At 37.0% G+C, this 24135-nt stretch overlaps 1 protein-coding gene across 11 annotated transcripts in view; it reads left to right on the top strand.

Moving 5' to 3' along the window:
- The window catches only part of MESR3 (misexpression suppressor of ras 3), a 398359-nt gene that overhangs the window by 357420 nt on the left and 16804 nt on the right, over positions 1–24135 (top strand). The gene's annotated exons all lie outside the window — the stretch shown is intronic.

Below are 24135 nucleotides of genomic sequence, written 5' to 3'. Positions count from 1 at the left end.
ATGCTATCCTTCGACGAGAGTATATTGCAACAAACTCCCTCTGCGTAAGCTGTTAGGAAGAGGACAAAAAGGAGTTCATTTATCAGATCTTTGAGCGCACGACTTTTCGGAAACTTTTTTGGTAAAAGTTTCGCCCCTTCTTTTTTTTTATATGGGAATGCAAGCCCTTTATTGAAGACTACTAGGAAGTCAATATTGTGACGAATATTAGCATCACTAAGCTGCTACTACATAAATGCACAACAACAATAAAGCAGCCACTCTTATGTGGAAGGCGATGAAGAGATATCTCACACACACAAATATGTGTTCATCAGCCGAAGTAGTTAGTCACACATACACACGTGGCTATGGAAGAGGCGTGGACTACAGATATAAATATATATGGCTGGTAACTAAGCAAGCATGAGCTACAACTGTTCGCGAAATTACTAGACCTTGGGAGAAATGGGTGAACACGGAAACCGAGAGTATAAAAGCAGCGCAAGCTGAGTAATAACTAATAAGTTCTGAGTTAAGCACGCCATTGGTTGTGAAGTATAATTGCGTCCCAAAATAATCTGAATAAAGAGCAGCTAGCAATACTGAATATTCGAGTGATTTATTCAATAGTTTAGCAATTCGAACGTTAGCAGAAGGTGCGTAATAACCAGGATTCCCCAAAGTTCGTTACAATTGGTGTCAGAAGAGGAATTATTGAATAAATTCCGAAGATTTTGAATACAACGTGGACATAGCAAAGTTAAAGAATTAAAAATCCAGCAACTGAAAAAGGAGTTGGCGAACCGTGGATTGAATACAACCGGCAATAAGATCGAACGTCAAGCACGGCTACGAGAGGTAATGGAGTCGGAAGGAATTAATGTGGACGATGATGTCTTTCATCCCGATGGGGACGAGGCAACAACAAAAATTTAAGGTAAAAACGAAACAGCTCAGAAAAACTTTTCAGCGAACACTCATCTACCTTGCCGATGCCGTTCGGAAGCGGCGCAAATTTGTAGTTCCGTCCCGCAAATTTGTAGGAAAAATTAAAAAGATCACGACGCATATTGGAAGAGAAGCTAAAATCTCTTCGTACCTTGCATTTTTATCCAGGCCATCCCTTCCCTCCACCCCCTAGCTCCAGAAGGGCCTAAATCTCATACTATAATCATAATATTAAACTGTAAGTTAACTACTTAAATTTTCGCATCTGTCATCCTAACAATTATTTAACTTTTTCATCAACAACTATATTAGTTGGTTCTACATTAGATTTTGATATATGCACTTATGTATATGTATGAATACATCAGCACACATTGAAGACAAGCTAGTTTTATTGTACATGATGTGAGGCATTTGTCGAGAATTTTAACTATCAGCACTTTTATCGTCTGTCTAAAATACAACAATTGTTACAAAAAACTACCAAAGTCACATACATACAACATCAACAACCGAGTTTAACGAATGGTCAGATAGGAAACAACAAATTAATTTGACTGTCATCAGAAAAAATGTCACTGCCATTGTAATAAAGCATAAAAGTAAATTGTTCGTGACAGAACAGGGCGAATGTCATTTGGCCAAAAGCTGACAGAATAGCCAAATTGTGGTAACATACGCACATATAAATTTGTTTAAGTGTCTGTCACAATTGACGAAGTGGCTAACAATGATGGACAAGCGTTGTTACCGTATGACGAGAAATGTTATATACACTCAGAAAAACACTGAGTCAAAGTGAGTAAAACTTATCCTACAAAAAATGTCTTTGAAAGTCTGGGGAATGATATGAGAATTTCCCATTTTTGTATAAAACTTTTCATTAATTTGAGGCAATATTTTTTACTTAACCCCAGTAGAATTTGTACCTGATTTTTTAATAGTCCCGAAGTACTTCCTTTCTAGCAGGGGACTACTTCTACTAACTAGTAGTTTTGGGAGTTCAAGGCAGCCCCTTGATTACATTTCAAAATAATAATGTGGGAGATTTCATTAACATAGCACGTTCCTCATAAGCTCTAAGTTTTTTGAGTTTACTAATTCAATATCAAAGTATTCTTTGCCCAGTCCACAAGAAAGGGGATCATGCTAACTGCGCCAGCCATCGCGAAATCAGCCTACTTAATATCGCACATAAAGTTCTGTCAATCGTATTGTGCAAAAGGTTGAAATGCACCGTGAATCAACTGATGGGACCTTATCAGTGCGGCTTCAGATCTGGTAAATTTTCCATCGACCAGACTTTCACTATGCGCCAAATGTTTTGAAAAAAAAAAAAAACGTGAAAGAGGAATTGACACACATCACCTCTTCGTCAATTTTACAGCCGCCTTCGACAGCACGAAAAGGAGCTGCCTGTGTGCCGCTATGTCTGATTTGGTTTCTCCGCAAAACTTATACGACTTATATAATGACGACGATCAACACCATCAACTCAGTCAGAAGGAAGGACCTCTCTGAGCCATTAAAAAGTAAACGCGGTTTCAGACAGGTTAAATGAGGAACCACCTATCGTGAGATTTCTTTAATTTGATACTGGAGAAAACTATACTAGCTGCAAAACGGAACCGCTCTCGAATAGTATCCCACAAATAAATTATAAAAGATCGTCCGCACAAAAATTTAATAAAGTGCAAGCCCTAGTACACTCATCACGTCATCACTGGATAAAAAAGCATTTATCCGCTCTACATGATAAATAAGCTTTTTCTGATATCGGGAGTGGGTCCTTCTCCTACTTCTCACATGGTCATACATATATATGAAGTTCCGCTTGACGAAACATACTTCTCCCTGGTCTGGTAGTCAAACACACAGTTGTTTGGCCTTTTTCACATTGTCGATGGTTGAACTGTTGCGCTATTGCAATTTTAGTTGTCATGTTCGTCCACTCTTTTGGTCACATTTCACTGACCTTGGCTAACTTACGATCTTTTCCATAGGCACACAATGACCAAGCAAGTACATAAATTAAAAAAACAAAAAACATGCATACGATAGCTTTTGTCTTTAGACAATTCACTGTCCGCCGTTGTAGTAGTTTTGTCTATCACCAAGTTTTATTACAACGATTACCAGACAAAAAATTTCATTTATGCAAGACTAATAATAGGGAACCAAAGCTGAGTAACTGGCTATTGTTGTTGCCTTAGTTGCAAGAATTGCATGCTTTTTAGGTAACCAACAACAAAGTTCACAATGCACAGTGTAACTTTTTTCACTTTTAGGATGCCAAAATTAATAACAGCCAAACCAATGGAGCAATTCATTTGAAATTTAACAGTGTGGTTGCAGATACCTAAATCTGATTTGAGAATAAAAATGGGCGTGATCCGCCCACTTTTTCTCCTTGGCCTCATATAAGGTGAAATTTCACATAATCATATTTCCTACTTTAAAAGCATTTTGCAGTGCCAATACCAATAAAAATTGTTTATATTTCTTAACTTTAGCTTAGAGGCTTTTGACTAATATTTCAAAAATTTTATTTTCAAAGTCAAACACAACATAGGTACATATATTTGTAAAAACTGAATCGAAATACATACTTATAAATAAGAAGTGATATTTTAACTGGTATAAAGTTAGTCGGAGTCAATATCGTCGACATGCTCTGGTTCAGATAATAAGCCAATAACTTCACCCCTTAATGCTCGCCGCTTTGACTTAGGGGTATTCCGCAAACTGTTTATGAACGGGTCTGACGATACCAGCAATCTATGCAGCAAATGCAAGTTACTACAAATTCTTGACTTTTTTGTGGTGAAAAGTTCACGATAGTTTCGTGCATCTTTGTTTCTGGACTCTTGAGCTTCTTCCGAAAGTTCACCAATAGGAAGAATGGCAGACACGATTATACTCTTTCCATGAAACAGAATTTTATGTACGCTCACTGGCATATTGTACCAAGCATATTCCGATAAATATAGTACCCTTGTCTCTGTCACATAGTGGTCAAAAGCTTCAGAATTTATTTGAAACCCACATCCTATGCATGAAGGTATTGTATGAAACTTTTTCAAAAGATTGATGTTTATGCCGGTTATGTCTGATGTTATTTCAGGATCTCCATAGAATCTTCTCGCAGTATTGTCATCATTTATGTTGCCGGTTTTTTGCTTGTCATATCAATCAAAAGACTAACTTCTTTCCTGAATCTATTCTGGATATATTGTTTCTTCTTTTTCATCTTTTCCTTATTTTCTTCGCCTCGCACACACCAGGTCTTCATTTCCTTTCGATAAGCGATGTTTAGCATACATTCCATGCATCGTAACCAAGAATATAAAGGGAAAATTCCGAAAGCAAGCATGACTTTGTCAACATTTCGCTCTGACAGGGCTCGCACATTGTTCATATCTTTTGGAGAAGCCCCACATATGTAGCACTTTTGCGATGATGTATATGCTGACAGATCGTTAGGTAGACGTTTATGTGATGTATACATACATATGTATATTCCCGAAGCACTCAATTGCTTATAAGTATCACCCAAAATAGACGACCCTCAGGGAGACGTGCATACATATATAACAAGTTGATGGGATAAGTGCACAACTCGTTAACTATGGGAAAACTCATATGACAAACAATGAAGGCTATTCAGTGCACAAGTTTCCTTTTTCTGGGTTTTATCATTTCAGGTATAACTGTGTTTTTTGGGATCTAGTATTGTAGACTTGAATTGAGGACATTTCATGTTAGGTCACTGTATACATTTTCTTAACAGTTGGTTATTAATCTGTTGCATGCCAAAACATTTGAGATTGGAGAACATTGGTTTTTGTACTTTTGGCATCCTAAAAGTGAAAAAAGTTACACTGTGCAATGGTGAGCTAATGTATACATGTGCATTACTGAGCACACAGCAAAAACTGGCATAAGCCGTTGTAAGCAATACGGAATACTGGTTTCACTCCTGACAGATAAACATTAGAGTAAATAAATTACATCATACGCCTTATAACAACGCCTAAGCAATACCCTTAAAGTTAAGTTAGGTTAGATCGAACTGGCCGGGTCACGAGTACCTCACATAGACTGCATGAGTCCGTAGTGTTCCTAGAAGTGTTTTTAACGACCAAACTGAAAAATCCTATCAAAAACCAGGACATATATTAGAAAATAGCTCCGTCCTCTTAGCAAATACTAGAAGCTTTCTGGGACAAATGCCACTTGCTGTTTCTAGATCTGACAGCAGTATCACCTAATTTTCATTTAAAGGCATTTGGCGACTGAAGACAATGTCCAGTTAGAACACCAATCATGAGTCTATAGTCCTCTCTTTTTAATGACAGGAGTAACTTGGTTAGTCTAAAGTTATAAGCCTTATAACAACGCCTAAGCAATACCCTTAAAGTTAAGTTAGGTTAGATCGAACTGGCCGGGTCACGAGTACCTCACATAGACTGCATGAGTCCGTAGTGTTCCTAGAAGTGTTTTTAACGACCAAACTGAAAAATCCTATCAAAAACCAGGACATATATTAGAAAATAGCTCCGTCCTCTTAGCAAATACTAGAAGCTTTCTGGGACAAATGCCACTTGCTGTTTCTAGATCTGACAGCAGTATCACCTAAATTTCATTTAAAGGCATTTGGCGACTGAAGACAATGTCCAGTTAGAACACCAATCATGAGTCTATAGTCCTCTCTTTTTAATGACAGGAGTAACTTGGTAAGTCTAAAGTTATAAGACCTTCACATTATCTTCGACACTTTGCATCCCAACGCTTGGGTCCATGCCTTCAAGCTTGGCCGATCATGTGCACCAACCATCTTCTATTAATCTCGCCCAATCAAATTGGAATGTCTGCGGAGCAAGCTTCGAGGAATGCGCCCTTTTTGTTTATTTATTTATTGGATTTCCTTTTAATTTTAAAAGTTAGAACGCCGATTAAGCTAGTTTAAATAAATAAATGTACTTTTTGTCCTTTCATAGATCCCGATGTCTGAGCAGCTCTATTGGCACGAGTGACGACATCTGGCAAATGAGAGAAATATTTTCATGACTGATGTACTTTTTCTGGGCTGCTCAAACAACTTGTCGCGCACGTTTCCGAACGTAGGAACTGAAAAGGAATTTTCCATGATAGATTACCAATCTATACTTAAATAAAGTTTTTAAAGAGGTGGTTATAAAGATTTTTTTTGTATAATTTGTTTATTTGCAATCTATTTTAAAATAATAAGCAAATTCTATACCTAATGACTAAAAAAAGTGACTTATATTATTGAACTCCATTGAGGTCAATAATAATATATGTGCTTACAATTATGCAACTTACATAAGTGTATGCTTATATTTAGACATCTAAGTTAAGGTTATGAAGATGAATAAAGGAATTTAAAGTCAGATGGTGTCTTCTTATTAAGTCCCTTGTAAGCCCGATTTTATATATGCAATAAGACTTATAATTAGGTTATAATATGGCATAAAAACATTTATTAAATAAATGTAAGGCGCAATAATCTCCGAAGAGGTTTTAGGCCGAGCTTCTCTTCCAATTTGGGTCGTGCTCCTTTCTCCCTACAAATTGGCGGGACGGTACCTATTTGTTTTATGCAGACTCCGAACGGCACCTGCAAGGCAGATGCGTTTTCACTGAGAGCTTTTCATGGCAGAAATACACTCGGAGTGTTTGCCAAACACTGCCGAGGGGCGACCTGCTTAAATTTTATACTAATTGAAAAACCTTGTTTCTTTGCCCAGGGCGTGAACCCAGGATCTTCGGTGTTGTAGGCAGAGCACGCTACTATCACACCACTGCGACCGCCATAAGCCTTGTGGCTATATGAAATAAGCCTTATATAACGTTATATTTTTTTTGCTGGGTTGTAAATAGTTCGCAATTGTTGTAAAATGAACATTCCTCAAAAACTGCCTAAAATTTCTAAAAATGTGCTGACACTTGAATGGCCTACAAGCTAAAGCTTAGCAGTGTGATAACGTGAAGTGGAGTGGTGTAGAGAGAGTAGACATATTCCATTTTCGTTATCAGAGATTTTGGCACTTGACGTGGCCAAGAGGCAAACAATTATGCTGGAAAAATTTATGAAATATTAAATTAAAAATTAATTAGATAGGGCTTATAAAAATAGAATGGCATGTACGGGAATTGATTTAGTACCCCTTCGCCAATGAGCTATGACTTTAAAAAGTGACTTTAGAAACGTAATGGTGCACATACTGGTTTTAGTTAAGTTGTATTATTTTTTCGAATAACTGTTTTCTCATTTTAACACTAATAAGCAGAGCGCATATCACCGAACTTAGGTGAACATACGCTTTATGACCAGCTCAATTAGAAATTCGACAGTAAGGATTATATCGAAAGCCTATTGATCGCGCTTAACGTTTATGTTTGTGTTCCTTCTGCTATCGACGTTTTTCTCCTTACATAATGCATTATCATCGGGTTCTCAACTAAGTATCAGGTGTTAAGTTTGTAGCTCAATTCAGCACGCGATCGTTAACATTTTTCCAAGCATATCGATCCCTGCGCTACCTAGCGGTTTTCTTAATTTTTTTTGCATTGTCAGGGTGACTTGAACTATTTGTAATATTTCAACTTTCTAGTTTAATAGGAGGTTACATAAAAATCGATCTTAAGATTCCACATTCTCCGTATGGATTACCTAAACACCTGTAAATATCACGATCCCTGTAGAATCTAGCATTGAATTTTAATAGGGCTCTAAGCTTGGCGTGGTGGTAGCGTGCTTCGCCGAACCGAAGATCCTATGTTTACGGCACGAGAAAAGCAACATCAACCATTTGGAAACAAGAATTTTTCAATTACAAAGAAGTTTCTCTAAGCAGGGTCGCCCTTGTGAAGTGATTTAGCAACCACTCCGAGTGTATTTCTGCCATGAAAAGCTTCACAGTGAAAACTCATCTGCTTTGCAGATTCCGTTCGGAGTTAACATAAAACGTGTGCGACCTACATTCCGCCAATTTGTAGGAAAAGTCTAAAGGAGTACTACGCAAATTGGAAGCAAAGCTCGGCCTGAAATCTCTTCAGAGACTTTCACACCTTGCTTTTCTTTCCATGCTATGTTCAAAGTTACAAGTTCTAGCACAAAGGGAAACTTCCAATTTGGGACTATTTCTTTTAAATATAATGATCCCTGCGCCACCTAGCGAATTTTTTTTGTGGAATTTTTTTTATTGAATATGTTGTCGGAATAGACGATTTCGAGTAACACTCAAACATATTTAATTGATTATAAATACTGTCGGGATAAACGTGATTTCAAACAACAGATGAACAAATATCACAATTATCACTACAACAATTCACTGGGTGGGAAGTTGGAAAGGACGTATTGCCAAGCCACAGCGGAAAAGTTCGTCCATCTCGAATGTTTCATCTACATGTGCTTAAGAAAAGTGATTTGAAATATATAGATGGCCTGAAGGGGAGGTTGAACATAATCCCGCCAAACAAAACAGGACTGTCAACAATGCCTCCACCAAGCTTCTCTGCCCAGTTTTATAGCGTAGATAGGTGTATAACTACCTCAATTTGAATACTTTAACGAAATGTCTAACCTTGTTCATAAAATCAATACAAGTTCAATGTCATAAAAGGAAACAAATGCGACAAACCAAAAATTGCACCCACACATTCAATATCTACGTGCTATATTTCATATGTGAAAATCCATGTATGAAATATGAATTCTTTATGAGAGTAGTTATTACTTATACAGTTACAATAAACTGTGCGACAATTTTGCTGCTTATCGATTAATGTGAGCTTGCAATCAGTCCTGTAAACCGTTTCCAAAATGAGTGGACTTCGTTTTAGTGATTCGAACTACTTAGTAGAAGTGCTTGGAACTAACTTATTTTGTTTTGTTGATTTTCCGACAGGGTGGCTAAATGATGTATATTGGAACGATTTTCCGTCAAATTTAGTTTCGAGACAAACCGGTTTCGGCGTTGTGCCATCATCAGTGCCGATTTTCTTTCTGATCTGTTGTTGTCGTTTGTCTTTATAGTTCGTATATACATGAGGAGGTGTTGTCAAAATTGATGCTTGTGAATATTTATGTGTATATGCTGTGTGTTCCTTCAGAACCGAGGGTGGTTTTTACTGATCGATTTGTGTGGCTGACTGAGGCAGGTAAAATTCAATAATTGTATTCCTTTGACCTTCTTTGTGTGTTTGTTGCATTTATTGTTTTGTGTTTAGTTATTCACCCCTATTCTGCATTTCGATTACGTTCCCGTTCTCCGCTCCGCTTTAATCGAAGTTTGGTATTCTGCATTACGACGGAATCGTAAAGAGAAGAGGAAGAGCAAATGATTTTTCGAAATCATCTGTTGGTACGGAATGTGTGAACATTGGAACAAAATAAATTAAAGCAAATTTGTAAAAAACACTGAAAAACGTTTATATTTTATTATCCACGCCATTTTGTACAAAAAAAAACAATAGAATATATTGCCGCAGTGTTATATTTTTTTGTGTGAAGTGCTTTCATAATTGTAAGTGTGTTTTTGTCGTTCTTTTGGCCAATTCCCTGCCGTGGCCACCAAGTTTTGTTAAAACGGATTCCTGCACGAATATAGTCGACATTTTCTGAATTTTAAGGATGCTAATTTCATTTCACTGGCCTAAAATACTTTATAAAGGTTTATTTATTCCTTCCGCAAGGATTGTTTACGTTTTCGCTTCACCTTCCTCTACGCCGGCAGCTTGCTTTGGCATATAACTGGACCCAACGAACAGACACAAATTATAGCTGTCTATTATAATGGAATCAATAGCCGCGGCATATTTGTGGACTTGGAACAACGCATACGAAAATGGCCAGACGAGAATGGAAAGGCAAATATTGCGACATTTGTGTAATCCATTTGAGATGAGTGACGAATTGTAAGAAAGTGAACTTAAAAGTGGTAAAGTTTAAAGACTTATTCTCTTATTTAGGTTCAAAAAAAACTCTCGACTTAACAAGGATGCTTTCAAGTATGTGTTAGATACTTTTGCGGGGCAAATACGTCCAAGGACTTCGACATCGACATGTTGTTTTTGACCTGGAAACATATAAAAAACAATCATCATCAAGCCTTCTACGTTTCTTAATAAGTTTTACTTACATTTTTGTTAAAATTCTGTTATAAATTAATAAAAAAATAAAAAGAAAATATTTTTCCGCCAACTAATTTGCAACTTAGAAAAACGGAACTACGATCGAAATGCAGAATACAAAAAATCGAACGATTCGAAATTGGATCAAAAGAGATTGGAACACAGAATACCAAAATTGCCAAATCGAAAAAATTCCAATCCAAGTCGAAATGCAGAATAGGGCTGATTATTGTGTGTTTCTCTGTTGTACCTGTGTGATTTCTTTGTTTCTTGTAACCAAGCTTTAAAGGCTCAAATTGTGTTTATCTGTTCGTTTATTATTCTACCGTCGAATGTTTTCTGTTTGTAGATTTCCATGTTTTCGAGTATGTTGAGACGTCGGCCTTTCCCTTGTATGTGAAGGACTCTAACTGTTTTATTGATGTTTGCTGGGGAACATTCATTTTCCACCATGTGATTCGCGAAGTTAGACTGTGGCATAATGTTTGGTGTTGTTTCCGTGTTGTTTTTTTTTGTTGTAACCTCTAATGTGTTCTCTGAACCTCGTTCCTATTTACCTTCCTGTTTGTCCCATGTAGCTGTAACCAAATTTGACAAGGGGTGACGGAAAATCGTTCCAATATACATCATGCTTGGAACTACTTGTCAAGGCACAAGAACAAGATCTGACTAATTTGTAGTTTAAACGAATCTATACACCTTAATAAATAAAGTCGTGAGAAGTCGATTTTATGTAATAACTTTTGAATCATTAATTTCGATATCATGTGGAGGAATTCGTAAAATGTGGTAAAAAATCATAAAACAGTACTTTGCAAAGCTATAAATCAACAACGAATTACTAGCTTGAAATATTTCTTACTAGAAAGTAATCTTTGAAATATTTATTTTCGTCCTGCTTTGGGAAAATGTTGTTCATTCCTTTCTAAGATACGTGGAAAGGGAGGAGCGAATAAGAGAAAAAGTGAAAGGGAGATATGAGGTAGAAGCACAAATGAAAAATTCTTAAAAGAAGTAAAGCAGTGGCGTAGTGAGGGGAGGAGGCATCTTGCCCCGGGCGCTACGCAAAGGGGCGCGAAATGGTCCGCAATGGATTGTTAATAACGACTTAGAAAGAAATTGCAAGAACTTAGGTGAATTTTATAATACACATTTCGATGGAACAGAACTTTTTATCGAAATATGTGACTGCAAAATATTACTTCGCAGCAGAAAATAATTTGAACCTAAAACTCCGTTAGAATTACTTACTTTTATAATCTCGTATGGAAAAAATGTTTTTCCAAAAAAAATTGTTTCCCTGGGCGAAAGAAAATCTGATTACGCCACTGCAGTAAAGCAAAGTTAGGGCAGAACAACGTCTGCAGGGTGTGCTAGTAAATAAATAAATTGCAAAACTGAGTACTAAGTACTCGTAAAGTTCCATGTGTAAACACACAGTCTTCGTCGAGTTATTCGTTAGTTACCGGTCATGTTATCGCCAACGATCTAATATTGAAGCTTTATCAATATCTACAATAAAACAAAGCGACGAGTCGTCGTTAACGAAACGATAAATATTAGATAACAAATCGATAACTTTTTGATAACATATCGATAGCTTTTGAATAAGTTATCAAAAATGTTTCGATAGTGAATCAAAAAGTTTTTATGAAAATCGATGTTTCATAATTTTATATCGATTTCAAAAATTGATAAACACGTCCACAATATATCAACAGCTTTTCAATAAATAATCGGTAACTTTTCCATAACAAGTCGGTTTTTTTTCAATAACAAAGCGATAACTCCTTTCCTTTTCTTTCCTTTCCTTTCCATTCCTTTCCTTTCCTTTCCTTTCCTTTCCTTTCCTTTCCTTTCTTTTCCTTTCCTTTCCTTTCGTCCTATTTCCTCTCCATTCTTTTCGTTTTCTTTCCTTTCTTTTCCTATCCTTTGTCCTGCCTTGCCTTCATTTGCTGTCTAGTATCGCTCATACCAATTCTACCCTGTACATTTCTCCCATATTGCGCTACAGAGTAGTGACTACAATTATGCTTACATTCTGTATTACTCCATACAGCTTACCAGTACCACACAGTACGCCTACATTTACATTCTACATATATCCCCATATAGCATACTAGTACTTAGAAAGAGTACGCATACGCTTACGCTTACACTTTAGACCATATACCTACATTCAGGATTCCCTCACATCGTGAGCAAAAAGGCGAATTAGATCAAAGCCTACACAGTTCTAAACCCATTTTTAAAGTTACAATGAGGGGACCAGTTTGTGTTGCACACTGTTAACAACACATTTTGGTTACGTATACGCCACGCTGGGTGTAATAGTTGACATTTCTACATAATTAATACAATGACTAATTAGAAAATTGCAGTGAACGTTAATGAGGCGTTGAATGGTCAAAATTAAATTACATAAATGCAGTGAACTACACTGAAAGAAATGGTGCTAGTAACATCAACAAATCGGTTCTGTTGTTCTTGACTTAACGGAGATTCGGTAAAATTGACCGAATTATGGTTAATTTGACCGAGTTCTTTGTCAAGCGAACAAATTAGTTTAGTCACTTCAACAGAAGAGAAATTGTCGCTCTTAAGTTAACAAATTTCTGTAAAATTGACAGAATCTTAATCAATCTAACTGATTTTTCTGTTAACACAACTGATCTCATTGGTCATTTCAACAGCGAACAACTGTCAAATGAGCAAATTTCAAAGAGAATTTTGCGCTCACTGCGCTCTCTACTTTGTACTTATGACGATGGTGCCACTTGTTAAAAAAAAACACCACCAAATCGAAAAAAACACACAAATTGGGAAAAGAACAAAAATCTAGTTTTTCAGTTATCAATACAAAACGAAAAACCCTTTTTGAATTTACTGTGCATAACACTGCAAAAAATTATACGATACCGGGACAGCTATTTATCGGGTACAATTTTGTAACTTCTCCTCCAAGCGAAATGCAAAATCTCGTCCTCTTGTTGCAAAAGTTTTGTTTGAACGAACAGGATTTTTCCAAAGTTAGTAACATTTTTTTCAAGTTTTTACGAACTTTCTCTCACTTGAACGAATCTAATATGATAATGAAAATCATCCTTTTTTAATGTTGATGTTTCCGACAGCATAAAAATTTTAGTTGTTTTAGAATCATTTCAAAATAAGGTGTTACGAGAATTGAACTTGCCGAACTACATGTAAAGCAGTGGTGAATTACCTTCCCGCTATTTGATTCTTTACTTTTCTATAAATTAGAAGTTCTCTATTTAAAATGTTATGTCAAACATTTTTACAACAAGTTTTGTTCGAAACAATCAAGTGTGACAACTCTACATGCGAGATAAGAAATTGAGAATGAGCTGCAACTGAAAGAATTGAGAATCAGTTTCGTGACTACTAAGAAGTTCAAAACTACAAATTAAATAAATTATAAAAAATAAAATTTGGTGCAAGTGCGTTTAATAAAACAAAGTAATAAAGTGTATAATGTTTAATGTGTGGCAGCATATTTGATGTACGCCCAATTGAAGTTCGGTTAGTAAGTACATACATATGTATGTACATATGTACTTATTTGTCCGATTTTTGTTTTAAATTCAAAGAAAATGTAAAAATTTTATATCAGGTGTGCGTACACAAATATATATATATGTGACCCGGTCTATGAAAAGGTGGCTTATGACTCAAAAAAATTTTTTCCACGTTTTTTCTAATTTCTATAGTTTTTGAGACGCTCTTTCACGTGGTGAAAACTAGAATGTCCTAACTGGGTTAGAAGTGTACTAAAAATGTAGAGAAAGAAGAGCACAAATGAAAGACGATGAAGCCTTTGGTTCCTTCGCTGCCACTTTGGTGGCTGATGAAGCATCCTCAGATTTTTTTGATAGCATTATTTTCTATGGCAATGGAGTCAAAATATCGGTCAGAAACTGGTTTGTGCTTTGCCTTTTGGGCATGACTGTTCATAATGCAAAAGAAAAACTACTAAGAAACTGAAGATATGCATTGTTTATCTTTAACAGCTGTTTCTAGCAATTTCTTTTTTGAGTCATAAGCCACCTTTTCATAGACCGGGTCACATATAATTATAATATAACAATATGGTGAACATTTTTGAAGAAAAAGTTGAAATAAAATTCTTAAAACTGCCGCCAATGTGGTTTAACAAACGGTGCAGTGCCATTATTTTCGCTAGGGCATGTACTAAGGCGTGTGTGAATATGTATGTAGCAAATATATATGTAGCAAGCATACGTATTTATATATTCACATATTTACGTATATATATGGCAGCATACTTTCTTACAAAGCTGACGATGGTAGTTCGGAACAAGTTTTGTTTATTTGAATTCAGATTTAAGTTATTATTATTTTAATTAATATTACTAAATATAGCAATAAAATAATTAGAAATGAAATGTACTTATGTGTAATTTATACAAATAAAAAAAACTACGTAAGTTTAAATATATATTTATCCGGCTTTTATTTTTTCCACAGGTGTTAATGTCATATGTTGATGTAAAAGTTTACGCTATTAATATAGAAAAAACAGAAATATGTATCTGCTGTTTCAATAGAATCTGTTAATTTAACAGTTTGCACTGGTAATTTCAAAAAGAATAGAGATCCTTTTTATATTAACAGTTTTGATTGGTATTCTTATAGCGACAGTAATAATTGTTAATTTAACAAAACTATGGGTAAAGTATAATGAAACAACTTTTTTTTGTTTATTTGACTACTAAAACGGTCAACTACGAATGGATGCGATGGATAAAAATTTAAAGAAAATTCGGTTAAATTGACCCGGTTGATTTTACCAGTGTTTTTCTTTCAGTGTAATAATAGTTCGCATAAAACAAATGGAATGAATTGCAATTTTGCCTTAGTTAAAAATTAGTTGAAAAAAAATTGTTTAAGCTTTTCACGCGTCTACAAATTTAATTTAGTTTACAAATTCATTTAATTTTGTGCATTTACCCATGAATAAGTAAGCGGGCCTAGTAATTTGCTATTTATTATTGCTGATGTAACCGCTAATCAGTGAACCGCAAAGGTTAATTGCAATGTCTATTACAAACTACATGCATGAGTACCAACAAATATTACTTAAATGCCAAGGTACATACAATAGATATATAAATCAACCACAAGCATAGATACTACATTTGGTAAACGGAATACATATTCGCAAATATTAAGCGCAATTCTAATGTTACTAACACTTACATGCTCGCTGTACACTTTTGCACTTGAGAGACGATTTGCCCCTAAGACTAAATTAACACAAATTAATTAAATCAACAAATCGATGAAGTGTGCGCATATCGCAATTTTACTCTGTGTACATACATAGTACAGACAAGATATGCCAAATTTTGGGATGACTTATGGCTATATCGAAATCCCGGCAATGTTAACGGTATTTTTGTATTGCTTATTTGGCAAGCTCTTTTGCAATAAAATGAAAGGTTTAAATATAAAAGAGAAGATTGGCAAAGCAATAAGATTCAGAAGGGTATGGAGGGGAAGATTGTGATTGAGACTCAGACTCAGACTGAGAATTCGAGATTGAGATAAATAGTAAGGCTAAGATGCAGATTGAGACTGAGTTTGAGATTGAGGCTAAGATTCAGATTAAGATTTTGATTGAAACTGAGACTGAAATTGTTATTGAGACTGTCATTAAGTTTGAGATTGATTTTTAGGTTGAGATTGGGATTCAGATTGAAATTGATATTGAGATTCATGTTGTGATTGAGATAAAATTGAGATTCCGAGTGATATGGATACTAATATTATAATTATAATATTAATAAAATAATTGAGATTGTAGTTGAGTTTGATATTGAGGTAAATTTTGCGATTGAAATTTTAATTAAAATGGAAATTGGAATTAAAATTGAGGCAGGGATTGAAATTAAGATTGTGATTAAGTTTCTGATTGAGTTCGAGACAGAGACAAATATAGAGGTTGGGATTTATATTAAGATTGAGATTGAGATTAAGATTGAGATGGAGATTAAGACTGAGATGGAGACTAAGACTGAGATTAAGATGGAAAATGAGAATGGGATTAAAACTTATATCAAGATTAAGATTGATATTTGGATTATGATTTTGATTGAGATCGAGATTGATATGGGGAACGGGACTGAGATTAAAATTAGGTTGATACTTGATTTTGTGATTTTTAATTAAGAGTGACATTGGTATTAAAAGAGAGATAGAGATTGAGAAAAAGAGGAAGAGGTATGCACAACGTTAATAGATATATAACGGTCTAACAAAATCATAAATGTGTATCGTGGCTCGAAATAAAAAATCCATCTCACCATCATTAAAGAGACCGTTGGCGAGGAAGATGCAGAAATTTGGTCTCCACGAAACAACAAAAAACAAGTAAGGAAGTCTAAGTTCGGGTGAAACCGAACATAACATACCCAGCTGTACACTTGGAATGCTGTTGTTGTTTGTTTTGTGTGCTTAATAGTGTTACAAGGCTGCGCAATAAGACATATACATATGGTTCTATTCTGAACTAATTTTTCTTCGAGTTACGGCTTCCGAAACATAGAAAGTTGCTTAGTCATAAAAGGGGCGGTGCCACGCCCATTTTTTAAAATTGAAAGTTTTTCCCATTTATTGTTATTCCACTTTGGAAATGAAATACCATTGATATAAAGCTCTTTTTTTGCAAAGATATAGCTTATTTTATATATATAGATATAGCTATTTTTATTATTATGATTAATAATATTTGTAAAATTGATTTTATCACGGTGCCACGCCCATTTTAGAAAATTTTTGAAATGTTTATCAAGAGACTTAATATCAGTCCACATGTCAAATTTCAACATTCTTGGTGTATTATTTACTAAATAATGAGGTTTTTAGTGTTTTCCAAAATGTTGTATATATAAAAGTTGGGCGTGGTTATCATCCGACTTCTCTCATTTTCATTAGCAATCTATTCTGGATTCAGATAAGCTCGTGTACCAAATTTGGTGATATCTCAATATTTACTCAAGTTATCGTGTTAACGAACAGACGGACGGACGGACGGACGGACGGACATGGTTCAATCAAATTTGTTTTCGATACTGATGATTTTGATATATGGAAGTCTATATCGATCTCGATTCCTTTATACCTGTACAATAGGGTGGAAGTGATACCCTATGGATTTTTTTTTTTTTTTTTTTTTTTTTTGTAATGGGTTAGCAATGAAAAGTTGTCTTTATAGGAATTAACCCGAACCACCAAATATTATTTTCGTAGAATGGCGTTTTGAGGTGCCCCCAGCCCCAAGAAGTTGAGCACACAAAATAGTCGCGATTTTACATATTTACATATTTATTTTATTTCTTTTTTCATATACATAACTTTAGTAAAATTACATATTGTTACGAATATTAGCAACACTAAGGGGCACTGCAATCTCTAGGCCGATGCTAAGCAGTGACGTAATGCACATCAATAATTCAATCATTATGTCTACACCTATGTACGTACACGCAGCGGAGAAGAGATGCACACACACATGCAGATATATTATCTGAGATGCTCCTAAAAGTATGCAATTGTAATTGTGGAAGTGTCGCTCACACATACAAGCGCATGGGTTATGAGAGAAGCTATAAAAGTTATACATCTGTAGTTGTAGCTGAACTAATTAGTAAGTTCTGGAAATGGAAAATCCTAGAAGTATGCAACTAGGAAATCAGACAGTATAAAAAGGCGACAACAGTAGAGGCGAGAAATCAGTTTCATTTGAGCTATCAATCAGTTTGGTTTAATTAAGCAAGCTATTCGTTGCAAAGTATAAGTGTTATTGTGAAGTACCTTAATAAAGGCCATTTTTCCATTATTCAATATTGGAGTTATTTATTCAACAGTTTAGCGATAAGAACGTTAGCAGAAGATTGCAAATAAGGGGAATTGCAGTAAATTCGTTACAATTGGTGTCAGAAGAGGAATTATTGAATAAATTCCGAAAACTTCGAATACAACTTGGACACGCCAAAGTTAAGTGAATTGAAGATCCAGCAACTGAAGAAGGAGTTGGAGAGCCGTAGATTGAATACAACTGGCATTCAACTAGAACTTCAGGAACGACTAGGACAGGCAATGGAATTAGAAGGAATTGACGTGGAAGAGTTTGACTTTCATCTTGATGGCGAGACAATGGCAAACACAGACCTGAACATGATATTGGCTGCAATATCGGCACAAATGTCCGAAATGTCATCACAAATATCCACCAACATGTCATCCCAACTGGAATCACAGGAGACACGTATTACATCCAAGATGGAAAACTGTACTGGAAGAACAGAAGACAACTATTGCATCTCAACTGGAATCGCAGGAGACACGCATAACATCTAAGATGGAAACACAGTTAGAAGAACAGAAGACATATATGGCTGAGCAGTTGAAAGCACAAGAATGTCGCATATCTTCGCAACTGCCAGAACAGGAAGCAAGGGCATCATCAAAACTAGAAGCGCAAGATGCAAAAATCGCTCGATTTCAAGCAGAAGACGATGATTTGAAGGGTAGTATGGAGCAGTTGCAATTAAATCGCCCAGCTGTTTCAGCAAGGAATCCAAAGGTAAAAACACCATCTTTTGACAGTTCTGTTCCTTTCCAGGTCTTTAAGCTACAATTTGAGAAGACCGCAGCAGTGAACAACTGGAATGCTGAAGATAAAGTTGCTGCACTCTTCGTAGCATTGAAAGGACCAGCTGCCGAAATCTTACAGACTATTCCAGAGTACGAACGGAACAGTTATGACGCATTGATGGCTGCTGTAGAACGGAGATACGGAATCGAACACAGGAAACAGATATTTCAAATAGAATTGCAAAACCGTTACCAAAAAGCTAATGAGACTTTGCAAGAGTTTGTCTGGATGTTGAAAGGTTGGCTCATTTGGCAAATGCGTACGCACCCGTGGAATACACCGAGAGGGTAAAAATCCAGAGTTTTATAAATGGCATACGGGACGTCGAAACGAAGCGAGCGACATATGCAAACCCAAAACCCACATTCGCAGAAACGGTATCCCAGGCACTGACTCAAGAAACAGCGTCACTTTTGAGTAAGCCCGCTTACAAAGCTCATCGGGTGGAAGTGGAAAGGCCACACTGGGTAGATACAATTTTAGAAGCATTAAAAAGAACGCAGCAAAACGCTGGTGCCGTCAAATGCTTTAAATGTGGAAAGCCAGGGCACATTGAACGTTATTGCAGTACCAATCCTAACAATTCCAGCAATGTGGGTGGCCGTAAACGCAGAGCTGAAGGAGACGAGCAAATCTCCAAATCCACTCAATCGGTAAACTAAAGCGAGTCAGCCGCAAGGGGCAACAGCTGGCTCCCTCAATTGAATGCCCCATAATCTCTATCTCGCAAATTGGAAGAAAGTCAATCAATCTTACTGTCGGAGGACATGTGGATGGAAAGGAACGTTTACTGACTGTAGATACGGGTCCGTCCCATTCCATCATTCGATCAGATTTAGTCATTCCATCATTCGATCAGATTTAGTCAACAAGAAGATAAGACCATTGCTTGGAGCAAGATTACGTACAGCCACGGGGGAGGACACCCAGGTAATTGGAGAAGTAGCATGTGAAGTAGCAATTGGGAACGTCACGGTACTACACAATTTTATAGTGGCAGAGATTGTTGATGAAATCATAACTGGAGTGGACTTCTTAATCGACCAAGGCTTCAAGATCGATATGCAAAGCAAGACGATGCGATATAAGAACATGGATGTGCTACTTAATTTCGGCTATGAGAGAGGCTACAGCAGAACGAGTGCTGGTGGAAGAGAGTCAGCATATACCACCAAAATCCGAAGCAGTCATCTGGGCAAAGGTTTATGGAGATTGTGGGACAAACAAATTGTGGGTTGTCGAAGCACCAAACAAATCAGCACTGAACATACTTGTAGGAAAAACCCTGGCTATGACAAGATGGACGTATTCCGGTAAGAGTACTCAATGAGTTCAAGTCACCACTCAAACTGACCAAAGGAGCTATTTTGGGAAGATGCCAAGAGGCTGAAGTAGTTATTAACTGTGAATAGCTCCAGGAACACGTTTCATCTAGTAAAACTGATCTTTCAAATGACATCACGGCATGGACGGAGGGGCTAGAGGAAAATTATCAGAGTAACGCCAAGCAACTGCTCCTAAAGTACGTAAACATATTTGACCAGGATGATTCCAAACAAGGCCGCACCAACGTTGTGAAACATCAAATTAACATTGGAGATGCAAGGCCGATCCGCCAAGCTCCACGTAGTGTTCCACTGTCAAAGCGGGAAGTTGTGAGTCAAATAATACAAGAAATGAGGGACAGCGGCGTCATCGAAACATCAGCTAGTCGATGGAGCTCACCGGTAGTACTTGTAAAGAAGAAGGATGGTAAAATCAGGTTTTGCGTGGACTACCGGAAGTTGAATGACGTTACGAAAAAGGACAGTTACCCATTGACAAGAATTGACGACACTATGGACTCGCTATCTAGTATGACATGGTTTTCCACACTTGAAAAGCGGCTACTGGCAAGTTGAGGGGAAGGAGGAAGATAAAGAGAAACAGCCTTCAGTGTCGGTGATGGTCTTTGGATATTTACAGTTATGGCTTTTGGACTTTGTAATGCACCAGCTACTTTTGAGAGACTCATGGACCAGGAACTGAAAGGACTACATTGGAGAACATGCTTGGTGTACCTGGACGACATCATCGTATTGGGCAAGAACTTTGATGAATATCTTAAGAACTTGGAGGAAGTTTTCCAGAGAATAGCTGCCGCTGGTCTGAAGTTAAGTCCCAAAAATAGTGCGCTGTTTAAAAAGGAAGTAAATTATTTGGGCAACAAGGTAACGACAGAAGGCGTCTGCACTGCGAACGAAAAGATAGAGGCTGTAAAGGATTGGCCAAGACCACACCTACATGAGTTGAGAAGTTCCCTTGGGCTGTGCACATATTACCGCCGATTTGTACCAAATTTTTCTAGCGTAGCCCATAGCCTCCATGAGCTTACAAGAAAAAATAAAGCTTTTGAATGGGAGGAGGAGCAAGAAGTGGCTTTCCAAACATTGAAGGAGCGTTTGTGCACTGCCCCAATGTTAGCATATCCGATTCCAGGAGCAACATTTATTCTAGATACAGATGCGAGTGGATATGCTATAGGAGGCGTTTTATCACAACTGGTCGATGGACAGGAGAAGGTAGTTGCATATTTCAGCCGTTCGATTGGAAAACCAGAGAGGAACTACTGCGTTACGCGGAGAGAGCTTTTGGCATTGGTAGAGTGCATTAAACATTTTCACAAATACCTCTACGGCCAGCGATTCCGTATCAGAACAGATCACGCAGCGTTGAAATGGCTTCTGCAGTTCAGTAATCCGGAAGGACAATTGGCACGGTGGATCTTGCGACTACAAAGCTATGACTTTTCCATTGAGCATCCAAAATGTAGTACCCATGGAAATGCCGATGCAATGTCACGAAGACTATGTGGTTTGGAATGCAAGCACTGTTCAAAGGCCGAGGCTAAAGAAGACATTATAGATGTCCGGCTAATGACAATAACGTGTACGGATGAATGGGACAAGGAACAACTAAGAAAGTGTCAGCTAGAAGATACAGATCTGTCAAATATTATGTAAGAGCTTGAATGAAGCGAAAGACCAAGCAGAGAGGAGATGTCAGCAGAGAGTCCCATTGCGAAGTCATATTTGGCACAGTGGAACAGTTTCGAATTGATATCAGGTTGCTTGCATCTAGTATGGGAGAGTGAGGATGGTCAAAGAAAAAATGAAACTGATAGTTGTTCCAAGAAAGAGGATTCCTAACGTGCTCCGCGAACTGCATAATGGTCCAAGCGGAGGTCATATTGGAATCACGAAGACGCTCGAGAAGATTAAACAGAGATTCTATTGGGTTGGTTGCCGTCAGTCGGTCACTGAGTGGATTGCGAATTGCGAGGTTTGCAGCAGAGCGAAAGGGGCCCAAAACCAGAAGTCATGGCCAGATGAAACAATATAACTCAGGTGCGCTATTCAAAAGGATCGCTATGGATGTCGCAGGTCCATTTCCTACTAGCAACTGCGGAAACAAATATGTACTGGTAGTTATGGATTATTTCAGCAAATGGTCAGAGGTATATCCAATCCCAAATCAAGAAGCGGAAACAGTAGCAGAAGTGTTTATAAACAATTGGGATGCAAGGTATGGTGTACCAATGGAGTTACATTCTGACCAAGGCAGGAATTTCGAATCAGGTATGTCCAGGAAATGTGTAAATCATTGGGCATTCGAAAAACACGGACAACTGCATTGCAGCCTCAGTGAAACGATTCAATAGAACATTGGAGGAGCAAGGAGCAAGGAGAAAGTAGTAGACAAGTTCCATAAAGAGTGGGATACCCGTCTACCATTATTCTTGATGGCTTACCGATCAGCAGTGCATGAGACAACGGGCCAAACCCCTGCAAAAGTAATGACCTTAGGATGCCAGCTGATTTGAAGTTTGGGATAGATGCCGATGCGGAGAGAAATGTCAAGAAATCCACTGGTGATTTGGAAGAGCTAAGAGAAATGCGTGATCTGATAAGGCAACGAACAAAAATTATGAGTGACAAGATGAAAGCCAGATACGATAAAGCAATTAATTCGTAAGGTTTTTAAGGAAGGAGATTTGGTGCTGTTATACAACTGTTTTACAGTTTTTTGTTGATAATAGTATGTTTCTAATCAAGTTTACAAGTAAAAGTTTTACTGGCACATACTAGGCCATGAAAATCAGTAGGCTTTGAAATCAATGAGCACAATAACAACACGCGAAAGTAAATCAATGCCAAAAAAAAAAAATTTGTACCTACCGTCTTTTTCAAAGTTTAGTTGCGTTGGGGCACCTCTAAACATACGATGAGTGAATTAAAAATTGTCTACCTTATTTCTGGTCTATAAAGGCAACTGGAGGTCAGCCAAAAGCGATTTCGAAAAAAAAAATAAATTCACTCCACCTTACTGTACAACAAACCGTTATCCAATCAAAGTTATAATACCCTGTGTACAAGTACAGCTGGGTATAACAAGTTCGCTTTTCCAGGGCAGACGGCTATTGGGAATTGTTGCTGTTACCACACTATTTCCGCAGTATACCTCGCGATGCATCCATCATACAAATTAATCTTCTGGGAAAAGAGAAAAAAATTTACGACATATCTCCATACAGGTAGGAAAAGAATCGATGCGTCATTGGTAACCGCAATAAAGCAGTAGTATTATAGAAATAAGAAATTGATAACCGATATGAAGCCATTGTTGATGCGGCCACATGTAGAAGCCGACTTCTGCTTTAATCAATTTTAATGTGTGAGTGGAAGAGCTCTTATGAAGAGCACCTCGTGCTGAGACTTGAGTACCTGATTATTGCGTAAGGCATTCCCATCGTTCAACTAAGAAAACAAAAAATAATAACCGGCTACCTGTTCCGTGACACGAATTTAATACCTTCCATTTGGTAAGTATGCCCATTACCTGCTATATCTGTGTTGTGCACTGGGCTTGGCACCTGCCACGATAAAACGCTTTCCAATGAAAACAAGTAAAAAGCCTTTGATGAGAACTCCTTATTCTGATGACGACCACGGCAAATGTTCAACGGACTACGATTTTAAAGTACATGATTTGTAGGTATGTTCGGACACTCTTTTAGCAGAAAGTAACGAACTTACTATACAACCCAGGCTATTTAAATAAGTATGCTAAGGTGAGTTATTTTTCAACATGGATTTCATATGTTTCGAAACAAACTACTAATACCCTAAACTGTAGCGTCGTGGCTTGTACTACCGCGATGCCGGGATTGCTATACCTATATGTACTATTCATATATGTGCAGTAAAATTGGTGAAAATATGTTTCTTGTCTATATTAGCACAAATACACTTCCCATGCTTCAACGAACCGCAATACTACTGCGGGAGCTCAACATTTTATGTATT

Source organism: Eurosta solidaginis, chromosome 2, assembly GCF_040869045.1.
Source record: "Eurosta solidaginis isolate ZX-2024a chromosome 2, ASM4086904v1, whole genome shotgun sequence".
Lineage (NCBI taxonomy): Eukaryota > Metazoa > Arthropoda > Insecta > Diptera > Tephritidae > Eurosta > Eurosta solidaginis.
Note: the sequence above shows the minus strand (reverse complement) of the source record. Positions and strands in the feature narration are given on the sequence as shown.